Here is a 16,171-nt window from a genome sequence, read left to right as displayed (position 1 = left end):
GTATATCTAAGTGTATAAAAGTATATCTAAGTGTATCAAAGTATATCAAAGTATATCTAAGTGTATCAAAGTGTATCAAAGTATATCTAAGTGTATCAAAGTATATCTAAGGGTGTCAAAGTATATCTAAGTGTATCAAAGTATATCTAAGGGTGTCAAAGTATATCAAAGTATATCTAAGTGTATCAAAGTTTATCTAAGTGTATCATAGTGTATCAAAGCATAATAAAGTATATCTAAGTGTATCAAAGTATATATAAGTGTATCAACGAATATCAAAGTGTATCAAAGTGTATCAAAGTATATCAAAGTGTATCAAAGTATATCTAAGTGTATCAAAGTAAATCTAAGTGTATCAAAGTAAATCTAAGTGTATCAAAGTATATCAATGTATATCTAAGTGTATCAAAGTATATCAAAGTATATCAATGTGTATCAAAGTATATCAAAGTATATCTAAGTGTATCAAAGTGTATCAAAGTATATCTAAGTGTATTAAAGTATATCTAAGTGCATCAAAGTATGTAAAAGTATATATAAATGTATCAAAGTATATCTAAGTGTATCAAAGTGTTTAAAAGTATATCTAAGTGTATAAAAGTATATCTAAGTGTATCAAAGTATATCAAAGTATATCTAAGTGTATGAAAGTGTATCAAAGTATATCTAAGTGCATCAAAGTATATATAAGGGTGTCAAAGTATATCTAAGTGTATAAAAGTATATCTAAGTGTGTCAAAGTATATCAAAGTATATCTAAGTGTATCAAAGTATATCTAAGTGTATCAAAGTGTATCAAAGTATATTAAAGTGTATCAAAGTATATCTAAGTGTATAAAAGTAAATCTAAGTGTATCAAAGTATATCTAAGGGTATCAAAGTATATCTAAATGTATCAAAATGTATCAAAGTGTATCTAAGTGTATCAAAGTGTATCAAAGTATATCTAAGTGTATCAAAGTATATCTAAATGTATCTAAATGTATTAAAGTGTATCTAAGTGTATAAAAGTATAACTAAGTGTATCAAAGTTTATATAAGTGTATCAAAATATATCAAAGTATATCTTAGTGTATCAAAGTACTGTATATCTAAGGGTTTAAAAGTATATCAAATTATATCTAAGTGTATCAAAGTATATCTAAGTGTATCAAAGTTTATCTAAGTGTATCAAAGTGTATCAAAGTATATCAAAGTATATCTAAGTGTATCAAAGTATATCTAAATGTATCAAAATGTATCAAAGTATATCTAAGTGTATCAAAGTATATCTAATTGTATCAAAGTTTATCTAAGTGTATCAAAGTGTATCAAATTATATCAAAGTATATCTAAGTGTATCAAAGTGTATTAAAGTGTATCTAAGTGTATCAAATTATATCTAAGTGTATCAAAGTTTATCTAAGTGTTTCAAAGTATATCAAAGTATATCTAAGTGTATCAAAGTATATCTAAGTGTATCAAAGTATATCTAAGTGTATCAAAGTATATCTAAGTGTATCAAAGTATATATAAGTGTATCAAAATGTATCAAAGTATATTAGAGAGTATCAAAGTATATCTAAATATATCTAAGTGTATCAACTAATATCTAAGTGTATCAAAGTGTATTAAAGTATATCAAATTGTATCAAAGTATATGTAAGTGTATCAAAGTATATCTAAGTGTATCTAGGTGTATCAAAGTATATCTAAGTGTATCAAAGTGTATCTAAGTATATCAAAGTGTATCAAAGTATATCTAAGTGTATCAAAGTATATCAAAGTATATCAATGTGTATCAAAGTATATCAAAGTATATCTAAGTGTATCAAAGTGTATCAAAGTATATCTAAGTATATTAAAGTATATCTAAGTGCATCAAAGTATATCAAAGTATATCTAAGTGTATCAAAGTATATCTAAGTGTATCAAAGTATATCTAAATGTATCAAAATGTATCAAAGTATATCTAAGTGTATCAAAGTATATCTAAGTGTATCAAAGTTTATCTAAGTGTATCAAAGTGTATCAAAGTATATCAAAGTATATCAAAGTATATCTAAGTGTATCAAAGTATACCTAAATGTATCAAAATGTATCAAAGTATATCTAAGTGTATCAAAGTCTATCTAAGTGTATCAAAGTTTATCTAAGTGTATCAAAGTATATCAAAGTATATCTAAGTGTATCAAAGTATATCTAATTGTATCAAAATGTATCAAAGTATATCTAAGTGTATCAAAGTATATCTAAGTGTATCAAAGTATAACTAAGTGTATCAAAGTTTATCTAAGTGTATCAAAGTATATCTAAGTGTATCAAAGTATATCTAAGTGTATCAAAGTATATCTAAGTGTATCAAAGTATATCTAAGTGTATCTAAGTGTATCAAAGTATATCTAAGTGTATCAAAGTGTATCTAAGTATATCAAAGTGTATCAAAGTATATCTAAGTGTATCTAAGTATGTCAAAGTATATATAAGTGTATCAAAGAATATCAAAGTGTATCAAAGTGTATCAAAGTATATCAAAGTGTATCAAAGTATATCTAAGTGTATCAAATTAAATCTAAGTGTATCAAAGTAAATCTAAGTGTATCAAAGTATATCAATGTATATCTAAGTGTATCAAAGTATATCAAAGTATATCAATGTGTATCAAAGTATATCAAAGTATATCTAAGTGTATCAAAGTGTATCAAAGTATATCTAAGTGTATTAAAGTATATCTAAGTGCATCAAAGTGTATCAAAGTATATCTAAGTGTATCAAAGTATATCTAAGTGTATCAAAGTGTTTAAAAGTATATCCAAGTGTATAAAAGTATATCTAAGTGTATCAAAGTATATCAAAGTATATCTAAGTGTATCAAAGTATATCTAAGGGTGTCAAAGTATATCAAAGTATATCTAAGTGTATCAAAGTATATCTAAAATGTATTAAAATGTATCAAAGTATATATAAGTGTATCAAAGTATATCTAAGTGTATCAAAGTATATCAAAGTATATCTAAGTGTATCAAAGTGTATCAAAGTATATCTAAGTGTATCAAAGTATATCTAAAGGTGTCAAAGTATATCTAAGTGTATCAAAGTATAACTAAGTGTATCAAAGTTTATCTAAGTGTATCAAAGTATATCTAAGTGTATCAAAGTATATCTAAGTGTATCAAAGTATATCTAAGTGTATCAAAGTATATCTAAGTGTATCTAAGTGTATCAAAGTATATCTAAGTGTATCAAAGTGTATCTAAGTATATCAAAGTGTATCAAAGTATATCTAAGTGTATCTAAGTATGTCAAAGTATATATAAGTGTATCAAAGAATATCAAAGTGTATCAAAGTGTATCAAAGTATATCAAAGTGTATCAAAGTATATCTAAGTGTATCAAATTAAATCTAAGTGTATCAAAGTAAATCTAAGTGTATCAAAGTATATCAATGTATATCTAAGTGTATCAAAGTATATCAAAGTATATCAATGTGTATCAAAGTATATCAAAGTATATCTAAGTGTATCAAAGTGTATCAAAGTATATCTAAGTGTATTAAAGTATATCTAAGTGCATCAAAGTGTATCAAAGTATATCTAAGTGTATCAAAGTATATCTAAGTGTATCAAAGTGTTTAAAAGTATATCCAAGTGTATAAAAGTATATCTAAGTGTATCAAAGTATATCAAAGTATATCTAAGTGTATCAAAGTATATCTAAGGGTGTCAAAGTATATCAAAGTATATCTAAGTGTATCAAAGTATATCTAAAATGTATTAAAATGTATCAAAGTATATATAAGTGTATCAAAGTATATCTAAGTGTATCAAAGTATATCAAAGTATATCTAAGTGTATCAAAGTGTATCAAAGTATATCTAAGTGTATCAAAGTATATCTAAAGGTGTCAAAGTATATCAAAGTATATCTAAGTGTATCAAAGTATGTCTAAGTGTATCAAAGTGTATCAAAGTATATCTAAGTGTATCAAAGTATATCTAAGGGTGTCAAAGTATATCAAAGTATATCTAAGTGTATCAAAGTATGTCTAAGTGTATCAAAGTATATCTAAGTGTATCAAAGTATATCAAAGTATATCTAAGTGTATCAAAGTGTATCAAAGTATATCTAAGTGTATCAAAGTTTATCTTAGTGTATCAAAGTGTATCAAAGTATAACAAAGTATATCTAAGTGTATCAACTTATATCTAAGTGTATCAAAGTGTATTAAAGTATATCAAAGTGTATCAAAGTATATCTAAGTGTATCAAAGTATATCTAAGTGTATCTAAGTGTATCAAAGTATATCTAAGTGTATCAAAGTGTATCTAAGTATATCAAAGTGTATCAAAGTATATCTAAATGTATCAAAATGTATCAAAGTATATCAAAGTCTATCAAAGTATATCTATGTGTATCAAAGTTTATCTAAGTGTATCAAAGTGTATCAAAGTATATCAAAGTATATCAAAGTATATCTAAGTGTATCAAAGTATACCTAAATGTATCAAAATGTATCAAAGTATATCTAGGTGTATCAAAGTATATCTAAGTGTATCAAAGTTTATCTAAGTGTATCAAAGTGTATCAAAGTATATCAAAGTATATCTAAGTGTATCAAAGTATATCTAATTGTATCAAAATGTATCAAAGTATATCTAAGTGTATCAAAGTATATCTAAGTGTATCAAAGTATAACTAAGTGTATCAAAGTTTATCTAAGTGTATCAAAGTATATCTAAGTGTATCAAAGTATATCTAAGTGTATCAAAGTATATCTAAGTGTATCAAAGTATATCTAAGTGTATCAAAGTTTATCTAAGTGTATCAAAGTGTATCAAAGTATATCAAAGTTTATCTAAGTGTATCAAAGTGTATCAAAGTATATCTAAGGGTGTCAAAGTATATCAAAGTATATCTAAGTGTATCAAAGTATATCTAAGTGTATCAAAGTAAATCTAAGTGTATCAAAGTTTATCTAAGTGTATCAAAGTGTATCAAAGTATATCAAAGTATATCAAAATGTATCAAAGTATATCTAAGTGTATCAAAGTATATCAAAGTATATCTAAGTGTATCAAAGTATATCTAAGTGTATCAAAGTGTTTAAAAGTATATCTAAGTGTATAAAAGTATATCTAAGTGTATCAAAGTATATCAAAGTATATCTAAGTGTATCAAAGTATATCTAAGGGTGTCAAAGTATATCAAAGTATATCTAAGTGTATCAAAGTATATCTAAAATGTATTAAAATGTATCAAAGTATATATAAGTGTATCAAAGTATATCTAAGTGTATCAAAGTATATCAAAGTATATCTAAGTGTATCAAAGTGTATCAAAGTATATCTAAGTGTATCAAAGTATATCAAAGTATATCTAAGTGTATCAAAGTATATCTAAGGGTGTCAAAGTATATCAAAGTATATCTAAGTGTATCAAAGTATATCTAAAATGTATTAAAATGTATCAAAGTATATATAAGTGTATCAAAGTATATCTAAGTGTATCAAAGTATATCAAAGTATATCTAAGTGTATCAAAGTGTATCAAAGTATATCTAAGTGTATCAAAGTATATCTAAAGGTGTCAAAGTATATCTAAGTGTATCAAAGTATATCTAAGGGTGTCAAAGTATATCAAAGTATATCTAAGTGTATCAAAGTATGTCTAAGTGTATCAAAGTATATCTAAGTGTATCAAAGTATATCAAAGTATATCTAAGTGTATCAAAGTGTATCAAAGTATATCTAAGTGTATCAAAGTATATCTAAAGGTGTCAAAGTATATCTAAGTGTATCAAAGTTTATCTTAGTGTATCAAAGTGTATCAAAGTATATCAAAGTATATCTAAGTGTATCAACTTATATCTAAGTGTATCAAAGTGTATTAAAGTATATCAAAGTGTATCAAAGTATATCTAAGTGTATCAAAGTATATCTAAGTGTATCTAAGTGTATCAAAGTATATCTAAGTGTATCAAAGTGTATCTAAGTATATCAAAGTGTATCAAAGTATATCTAAGGGTGTCAAAGTATTTTTAAAGTATATCTAAGTGTATCAAAGTATATCTAAATGTATCAAAGTATATCTAAGTGTATCAAAGTATATCTAAGTGTATCAAAGTATATCTAAGTGTATCTAAGTGTATCAAAGTATATCTAAGTGTATCAAAGTGTATCTAAGTATATCAAAGTGTATCAAAGTATATCTAAGTGTATCAAAGTATATCTAAGTGTATCTAAGTGTATCAAAGTATATCTAAGTGTATCAAAGTGTATCTAAGTATATCAAAGTGTATCAAAGTATATCTAAGGGTGTCAAAGTATTTTTAAAGTATATCTAAGTGTATCAAAGTATATCTAAATGTATCAAAGTATATCTAAGTGTATCTAAGTGTATCAAAGTGTATCAAAGTATATCTAAGTTTATCAAAGTATATCTAAGGGTGTCAAAGTATATCTAAGTGTATCAAAGTATATCTAAGGGTGTCAAAGTATATCAAAGTATATCTAAGTGTATCAAAGTATATCAAAGTATATCAAAGTATATCTAAGTGTATCAAAGTATATCTAAGTGTATCAAAGTATATATAAGTGTAAAAAAATGTATCAAAGTATATTTAAGAGTATCAAAGTATATCTAAATATATCTAAGTGTATCAACTAATATCTAAGTGTATCAAAGTGTATTAAAGTATATCAAAGTGTATCAAAGTATATCTAAGTGTATCAAAGTATATCTAAGTGTATCTAAGTTTATCAAAGTATATCTAAGTGTATCAAAGTGTTAAAAAGTATATCTAAGTGTATAAAAGTATATCTAAGTGTATCAAAGTATATCAAAGTATATCTAAGTGTATCAAAGTGTATCAAAGTATATCTAAGTGTATCAAAGTATATCTAAGGGTGTCAAAGTATATCTAAGTGTATCAAAGTATATCTAAGGGTGTCAAAGTATATCAAAGTATATCTAAGTGTATCAAAGTTTATCTAAGTGTATCATAGTGTATCAAAGCATAATAAAGTATATCTAAGTGTATCAAAGTATATATAAGTGTATCAACGAATATCAAAGTGTATCAAAGTGTATCAAAGTATATCAAAGTGTATCAAAGTATATCTAAGTGTATCAAAGTAAATCTAAGTGTATCAAAGTAAATCTAAGTGTATCAAAGTATATCAATGTATATCTAAGTGTATCAAAGTATATCAAAGTATATCAATGTGTATCAAAGTATATCAAAGTATATCTAAGTGTATCAAAGTGTATCAAAGTATATCTAAGTGTATTAAAGTATATCTAAGTATATCAATGTATATCTAAGTGTATCAAAGTATATCAAAGTATATCAATGTGTATCAAAGTATATCAAAGTATATCTAAGTGTATCAAAGTGTATCAAAGTATATCTAAGTGTATTAAAGTATATCTAAGTGCATCAAAGTATGTAAAAGTATATATAAATGTATCAAAGTATATCTAAGTGTATCAAAGTGTTTAAAAGTATATCTAAGTGTATAAAAGTATATCTAAGTGTATCAAAGTATATCAAAGTATATCTAAGTGTATGAAAGTGTATCAAAGTATATCTAAGTGCATCAAAGTATATATAAGGGTGTCAAAGTATATCTAAGTGTATAAAAGTATATCTAAGGGTGTCAAAGTATTTTTAAAGTATATCTAAGTGTATCAAAGTATATCTAAATGTATCAAAGTATATCTAAGTGTATCAAAGTATATCTAAGTGTATCAAAGTATATCTAAGTGTATCTAAGTGTATCAAAGTATATCTAAGTGTATCAAAGTGTATCTAAGTATATCAAAGTGTATCAAAGTATATCTAAGTGTATCAAAGTATATCTAAGTGTATCTAAGTGTATCAAAGTATATCTAAGTGTATCAAAGTGTATCTAAGTATATCAAAGTGTATCAAAGTATATCTAAGGGTGTCAAAGTATTTTTAAAGTATATCTAAGTGTATCAAAGTATATCTAAATGTATCAAAGTATATCTAAGTGTATCTAAGTGTATCAAAGTGTATCAAAGTATATCTAAGTTTATCAAAGTATATCTAAGTGTGTCAAAGTATATCTAAGTGTATCAAAGTATATCTAAGGGTGTCAAAGTATATCAAAGTATATCTAAGTGTATCAAAGTATATCAAAGTATATCAAAGTATATCTAAGTGTATCAAAGTATATCTAAGTGTATCAAAGTATATATAAGTGTAAAAAAATGTATCAAAGTATATTTAAGAGTATCAAAGTATATCTAAATATATCTAAGTGTATCAACTAATATCTAAGTGTATCAAAGTGTATTAAAGTATATCAAAGTGTATCAAAGTATATCTAAGTGTATCTAAGTTTATCAAAGTATATCTAAGTGTATCAAAGTGTTAAAAAGTATATCTAAGTGTATAAAAGTATATCTAAGTGTATCAAAGTATATCAAAGTATATCTAAGTGTATCAAAGTGTATCAAAGTATATCTAAGTGTATCAAAGTATATCTAAGGGTGTCAAAGTATATCTAAGTGTATCAAAGTATATCTAAGGGTGTCAAAGTATATCAAAGTATATCTAAGTGTATCAAAGTTTATCTAAGTGTATCATAGTGTATCAAAGCATAATAAAGTATATCTAAGTGTATCAAAGTATATATAGGTGTATCAACGAATATCAAAGTGTATCAAAGTGTATCAAAGTATATCAAAGTGTATCAAAGTATATCTAAGTGTATCAAAGTAATTCTAAGTGTATTAAAGTATATCTAAGTGCATCAAAGTATGTAAAAGTATATATAAATGTATCAAAGTATATCTAAGTGTATCAAAGTGTTTAAAAGTATATCTAAGTGTATCAAAGTATATCAAAGTATATCTAAGTGTATGAAAGTGTATCAAAGTATATCTAAGTGCATCAAAGTATATATAAGGGTGTCAAAGTATATCTAAGTGTATAAAAGTATATCTAAGTGTGTCAAAGTATATTAAAGTATATCTAAGTGTATCAAAGTATATCTAAGTGTATCAAAGTGTATCAAAGTATATTAAAGTGTATCAAAGTATATCTAAGTGTATAAAAGTAAATCTAAGTGTATCAAAGTATATCAAAGTATATCTAAGTGTATCAAAGTATATCTAAATGTATCAAAATGTATCAAAGTGTATCTAAGTGTATCAAAGTGTATCAAAGTATATCTAAGTGTATCAAAGTATATCTAAATGTATCTAAATGTATTAAAGTGTATCTAAGTGTATAAAAGTATAACTAAGTGTATCAAAGTTTATATAAGTGTATCAAAATATATCAAAGTATATCTTAGTGTATCAAAGTACTGTATATCTAAGGGTTTAAAAGTATATCAAATTATATCTAAGTGTATCAAAGTATATCTAAGTGTATCAAAGTTTATCTAAGTGTATCAAAGTGTATCAAAGTATATCAAAGTATATCTAAGTGTATCAAAGTATATCTAAATGTATCAAAATGTATCAAAGTATATCTAAGTGTATCAAAGTATATCTAATTGTATCAAAGTTTATCTAAGTGTATCAAAGTGTATCAAATTATATCAAAGTATATCTAAGTGTATCAAAGTGTATTAAAGTGTATCTAAGTGTATCAAATTATATCTAAGTGTATCAAAGTTTATCTAAGTGTATCAAAGTATATCTAAGTGTATCAAAGTATATCTAAGTGTATCAAAGTATATATAAGTGTATCAAAATGTATCAAAGTATATTAGAGAGTATCAAAGTATATCTAAATATATCTAAGTGTATCAACTAATATCTAAGTGTATCAAAGTATATCAAAGTGTATCAAAGTATATCTAAGTGTATCAAAGTATATCTAAGTGTATCTAGGTGTATCAAAGTATATCTAAGTGTATCAAAGTGTATCTAAGTATATCAAAGTGTATCAAAGTATATCTAAGTGTATCAAAGTATATCTAAGTGTATCAAAGTGTATCAAAGTATATCAAAGTGTATCAAAGTATATCTAAGTGTATCAAAGTAAATCTAAGTGTATCAAAAAATATCAAAGTATATCTAAGTGTATCAAAGTTTATCAAAGTATATCAATGTGTATCAAAGTATATCAAAGTATATCTAAGTGTATCAAAGTGTATCAAAGTATATCTAAGTATATTAAAGTATATCTAAGTGCATCAAAGTATATCAAAGTATATCTAAGTGTATCAAAGTATATCTAAGTGTATCAAAGTATATCTAAGTGTATCAAAGTATATCTAAGTGTATCTAAGTGTATCAAAGTATATCTAAGTGTATCAAAGTGTATCTAAGTATATCAAAGTGTATCAAAGTATATCTAAGTGTATCTAAGTATGTCAAAGTATATATAAGTGTATCAAAGAATATCAAAGTGTATCAAAGTGTATCAAAGCATATCAAAGTGTATCAAAGTATATCTAAGTGTATCAAATTAAATCTAAGTGTATCAAAGTAAATCTAAGTGTATCAAAGTATATCAATGTATATCTAAGTGTATCAAAGTATATCAAAGTATATCAATGTGTATCAAAGTATATTAAAGTATATCTAAGTGTATCAAAGTGTATCAAAGTATATCTAAGTGTATTAAAGTATATCTAAGTGCATCAAAGTGTATCAAAGTATATCTAAGTGTATCAAAGTATATCTAAGTGTATCAAAGTGTTTAAAAGTATATCCAAGTGTATAAAAGTATATCTAAGTGTATCAAAGTATATCAAAGTATATCTAAGTGTATCAAAGTATATCTAAGGGTGTCAAAGTATATCAAAGTATATCTAAGTGTATCAAAGTATATCTAAAATGTATTAAAATGTATCAAAGTATATATAAGTGTATCAAAGTATATCTAAGTGTATCAAAGTATATCAAAGTATATCTAAGTGTATCAAAGTGTATCAAAGTATATCTAAGTGTATCAAAGTATATCTAAAGGTGTCAAAGTATATCTAAGTGTATCAAAGTATATCTAAGGGTGTCAAAGTATATCAAAGTATATCTAAGTGTATCAAAGTATGTCTAAGTGTATCAAAGTATATCTAAGTGTATCAAAGTATATCAAAGTATATCTAAGTGTATCAAAGTGTATCAAAGTATATCTAAGTGTATCAAAGTTTATCTTAGTGTATCAAAGTGTATCAAAGTATATCAAAGTATATCTAAGTGTATCAACTTATATCTAAGTGTATCAAAGTGTATTAAAGTATATCAAAGTGTATCAAAGTATATCTAAGTGTATCAAAGTATATCTAAGTGTATCTAAGTGTATCAAAGTATATCTAAGTGTATCAAAGTGTATCTAAGTATATCAAAGTGTATCAAAGTATATCTATGGGTGTCAAAGTATTTTTAAAGTATATCTAAGTGTATCAAAGTATATCTAAATGTATCAAAGTATATCTAAGTTTATCAAAGTATATCTAAGTGTATCAAAGTATATCTAAGTGTATCTAAGTGTATCAAAGTATATCTAAGTGTATCAAAGTGTATCTAAGTATATCAAAGTGTATCAAAGTATATCTAAGTGTATCAAAGTATATCTAAGTGTATCTAAGTGTATCAAAGTATATCTAAGTGTATCAAAGTGTATCTAAGTATATCAAAGTGTATCAAAGTATATCTAAGGGTGTCAAAGTATTTTTAAAGTATATCTAAGTGTATCAAAGTATATCTAAATGTATCAAAGTATATCTAAGTGTATCTAAGTGTATCAAAGTGTATCAAAGTATATCTAAGTTTATCAAAGTATATCTAAGGGTGTCAAAGTATATCTAAGTGTATCAAAGTATATTTAAGGGTGTCAAAGTATATCAAAGTATATTTAAGGGTGTCAAGGTATATCAAAGTATATCTAAGTGTATCAAAGTATATCAAAGTATATCAAAGTATATCTAAGTGTATCAAAGTATATCTAAGGGTGTCAAAGTATATCAAAGTATATCTAAGTGTATCAAAGTATATCTAAAATGTATTAAAATGTATTAAAGTATATATAAGTGTATCAAAGTATATCTAAGTGTATCAAAGTATATCAAAGTATATCTAAGTGTATCAAAGTGTATCAAAGTATATCTAAGTGTATCAAAGTATATCTAAAGGTGTCAAAGTATATCTAAGTGTATCAAAGTATATCTAAGGGTGTCAAAGTATATCAAAGTATATCTAAGTGTATCAAAGTATGTCTAAGTGTATCAAAGTATATCTAAGTGTATCAAAGTATATCAAAGTATATCTAAGTGTATCAAAGTGTATCAAAGTATATCTAAGTGTATCAAAGTTTATCTTAGTGTATTAAAGTGTATCAAAGTATATCAAAGTATATCTAAGTGTATCAACTTATATCTAAGTGTATCAAAGTGTATTAAAGTATATCAAAGTGTATCAAAGTATATCTAAGTGTATCAAAGTATATCTAAGTGTATCTAAGTTTATCAAAGTATATCTAAGTGTATCAAAGTGTTAAAAAGTATATCTAAGTGTATAAAAGTATATCTAAGTGTATCAAAGTATATCAAAGTATATCTAAGTGTATCAAAGTGTATCAAAGTATATCTAAGTGTATCAAAGTATATCTAAGGGTGTCAAAGTATATCTAAGTGTATCAAAGTATATCTAAGAGTGTCAAAGTATATCAAAGTATATCTAAGTGTATCAAAGTTTATCTAAGTGTATCATAGTGTATCAAAGCATAATAAAGTATATCTAAGTGTATCAAAGTATATATAAGTGTATCAACTAATATCAAAGTGTATCAAAGTGTATCAAAGTATATCAAAGTATATCAAAGTGTATCAAAGTATATCTAAGTGTATCAAAGTAAATCTAAGTGTATCAAAGTAAATCTAAGTGTATCAAAGTATATCAATGTATATCTAAGTGTATCAAAGTATATCAAAGTATATCAATGTGTATCAAAGTATATCAAAGTATATCTAAGTGTATCAAAGTGTATCAAAGTATATCTAAGTGTATTAAAGTATATCTAAGTGCATCAAAGTATGTAAAAGTATATATAAATGTATCAAAGTATATCTAAGTGTATCAAAGTGTTTAAAAGTATATCTAAGTGTATAAAAGTATATCTAAGTGTATCAAAGTATATCAAAGTATATCTAAGTGTATGAAAGTGTATCAAAGTATATCTAAGTGCATCAAAGTATATATAAGGGTGTCAAAGTATATCTAAGTGTATAAAAGTATATCTAAGTGTGTCAAAGTATATCAAAGTATATCTAAGTATATCAAAGTATATCTAAGTGTATCAAAGTGTATCAAAGTATATTAAAGTGTATCAAAGTATATCTAAGTGTATAAAAGTAAATCTAAGTGTATCAAAGTATATCAAAGTATATCTAAGGGTATCAAAGTATATCTAAATGTATCAAAATGTATCAAAGTGTATCTAAGTGTATCAAAGTGTATCAAAGTATATCTAAGTGTATCAAAGTATATCTAAATGTATCTAAATGTATTAAAGTGTATCTAAGTGTATAAAAGTATAACTAAGTGTATCAAAGTTTATATAAGTGTATCAAAATATATCAAAGTATATCTTAGTGTATCAAAGTACTGTATATCTAAGGGTTTAAAAGTATATCAAATTATATCTAAGTGTATCAAAGTATATCTAAGTGTATCAAAGTTTATCTAAGTGTATCAAAGTGTATCAAAGTATATCAAAGTATATCTAAGTGTATCAAAGTATATCTAAATGTATCAAAATGTATCAAAGTATATCTAAGTGTATCAAAGTATATCTAATTGTATCAAAGTTTATCTAAGTGTATCAAAGTGTATCAAATTATATCAAAGTATATCTAAGTGTATCAAAGTGTATTAAAGTATATCTAAGTGTATAAAAGTATATCTAAGTGTGTCAAAGTATATCAAAGTATATCTAAGTGTATCAAAGTATATCTAAGTGTATCAAAGTGTATCAAAGTATATTAAAGTGTATCAAAGTATATCTAAGTGTATAAAAGTAAATCTAAGTGTATCAAAGTATATCAAAGTATATCTAAGGGTATCAAAGTATATCTAAATGTATCAAAATGTATCAAAGTGTATCTAAGTGTATCAAAGTGTATCAAAGTATATCTAAGTGTATCAAAGTATATCTAAATGTATCTAAATGTATTAAAGTGTATCTAAGTATATCAAAGTATATCTAAGTGTATCAAAGTATATCTAAAATGTATTAAAATGTATCAAAGTATATATAAGTGTATCAAAGTATATCTAAGTGTATCAAAGTATATCAAAGTATATCTAAGTGTATCAAAGTGTATCAAAGTATATCTAAGTGTATCAAAGTATATCTAAAGGTGTCAAAGTATATCTAAGTGTATCAAAGTATATCTAAGGGTGTCAAAGTATATCAAAGTATATCTAAGTGTATCAAAGTATGTCTAAGTGTATCAAAGTATATCTAAGTGTATCAAAGTATATCAAAGTATATCTAAGTGTATCAAAGTGTATCAAAGTATATCTAAGTGTATCAAAGTTTATCTTAGTGTATTAAAGTGTATCAAAGTATATCAAAGTATATCTAAGTGTATCAACTTATATCTAAGTGTATCAAAGTGTATTAAAGTATATCAAAGTGTATCAAAGTATATCTAAGTGTATCAAAGTATATCTAAGTGTATCTAAGTTTATCAAAGTATATCTAAGTGTATCAAAGTGTTAAAAAGTATATCTAAGTGTATAAAAGTATATCTAAGTGTATCAAAGTATATCAAAGTATATCTAAGTGTATCAAAGTGTATCAAAGTATATCTAAGTGTATCAAAGTATATCTAAGGGTGTCAAAGTATATCTAAGTGTATCAAAGTATATCTAAGGGTGTCAAAGTATATCAAAGTATATCTAAGTGTATCAAAGTTTATCTAAGTGTATCATAGTGTATCAAAGCATAATAAAGTATATCTAAGTGTATCAAAGTATATATAAGTGTATCAACGAATATCAAAGTGTATCAAAGTGTATCAAAGTATATCAAAGTGTATCAAAGTATATCTAAGTGTATCAAAGTAAATCTAAGTGTATCAAAGTAAATCTAAGTGTATCAAAGTATATCAATGTATATCTAAGTGTATCAAAGTATATCAAAGTATATCAATGTGTATCAAAGTATATCAAAGTATATCTAAGTGTATCAAAGTGTATCAAAGTATATCTAAGTGTATTAAAGTATATCTAAGTGCATCAAAGTATGTAAAAGTATATATAAATGTATCAAAGTATATCTAAGTGTATCAAAGTGTTTAAAAGTATATCTAAGTGTATAAAAGTATATCTAAGTGTATCAAAGTATATCAAAGTATATCTAAGTGTATGAAAGTGTATCAAAGTATATCTAAGTGCATCAAAGTATATATAAGGGTGTCAAAGTATATCTAAGTGTATAAAAGTATATCTAAGTGTGTCAAAGTATATCAAAGTATATCTAAGTGTATCAAAGTATATCTAAGTGTATCAAAGTGTATCAAAGTATATTAAAGTGTATCAAAGTATATCTAAGTGTATAAAAGTAAATCTAAGTGTATCAAAGTATATCAAAGTATATCTAAGGGTATCAAAGTATATCTAAATGTATCAAAATGTATCAAAGTGTATCTAAGTGTATCAAAGTGTATCAAAGTATATCTAAGTGTATCAAAGTATATCTAAATGTATCTAAATGTATTAAAGTGTATCTAAGTGTATAAAAGTATAACTAAGTGTATCAAAGTTTATATAAGTGTATCAAAATATATCAAAGTATATCTTAGTGTATCAAAGTACTGTATATCTAAGGGTTTAAAAGTATATCAAATTATATCTAAGTGTATCAAAGTATATCTAAGTGTATCAAAGTTTATCTAAGTGTATCAAAGTGTATCAAAGTATATCAAAGTATATCTAAGTGTATCAAAGTATATCTAAATGTATCAAAATGTATCAAAGTATATCTAAGTGTATCAAAGTATATCTAATTGTATCAAAGTTTATCTAAGTGTATCAAAGTGTATCAAATTATATCAAAGTATATCTAAGTGTATCAAAGTGTATTAAAGTGTATCTAAGTGTATCAAATTATATCTAAGTGTATCAAAGTTTATCTAAGTGTATCAAAGTATATCAAAGTATATCTAAGTGTATCAAAGTATATCTAAGTGTATCAAAGTATATCT

This window comes from Macrosteles quadrilineatus, unplaced genomic scaffold (assembly GCF_028750875.1).
Source record: "Macrosteles quadrilineatus isolate MER2022 unplaced genomic scaffold, UCM_ALF_1.0 Scaffold_26__1_contigs__length_1644609, whole genome shotgun sequence".
NCBI lineage: Eukaryota > Metazoa > Arthropoda > Insecta > Hemiptera > Cicadellidae > Macrosteles > Macrosteles quadrilineatus.
The sequence above is the reverse complement of the archived record's forward strand: the minus strand, read 5'-3'. Positions refer to the sequence as shown.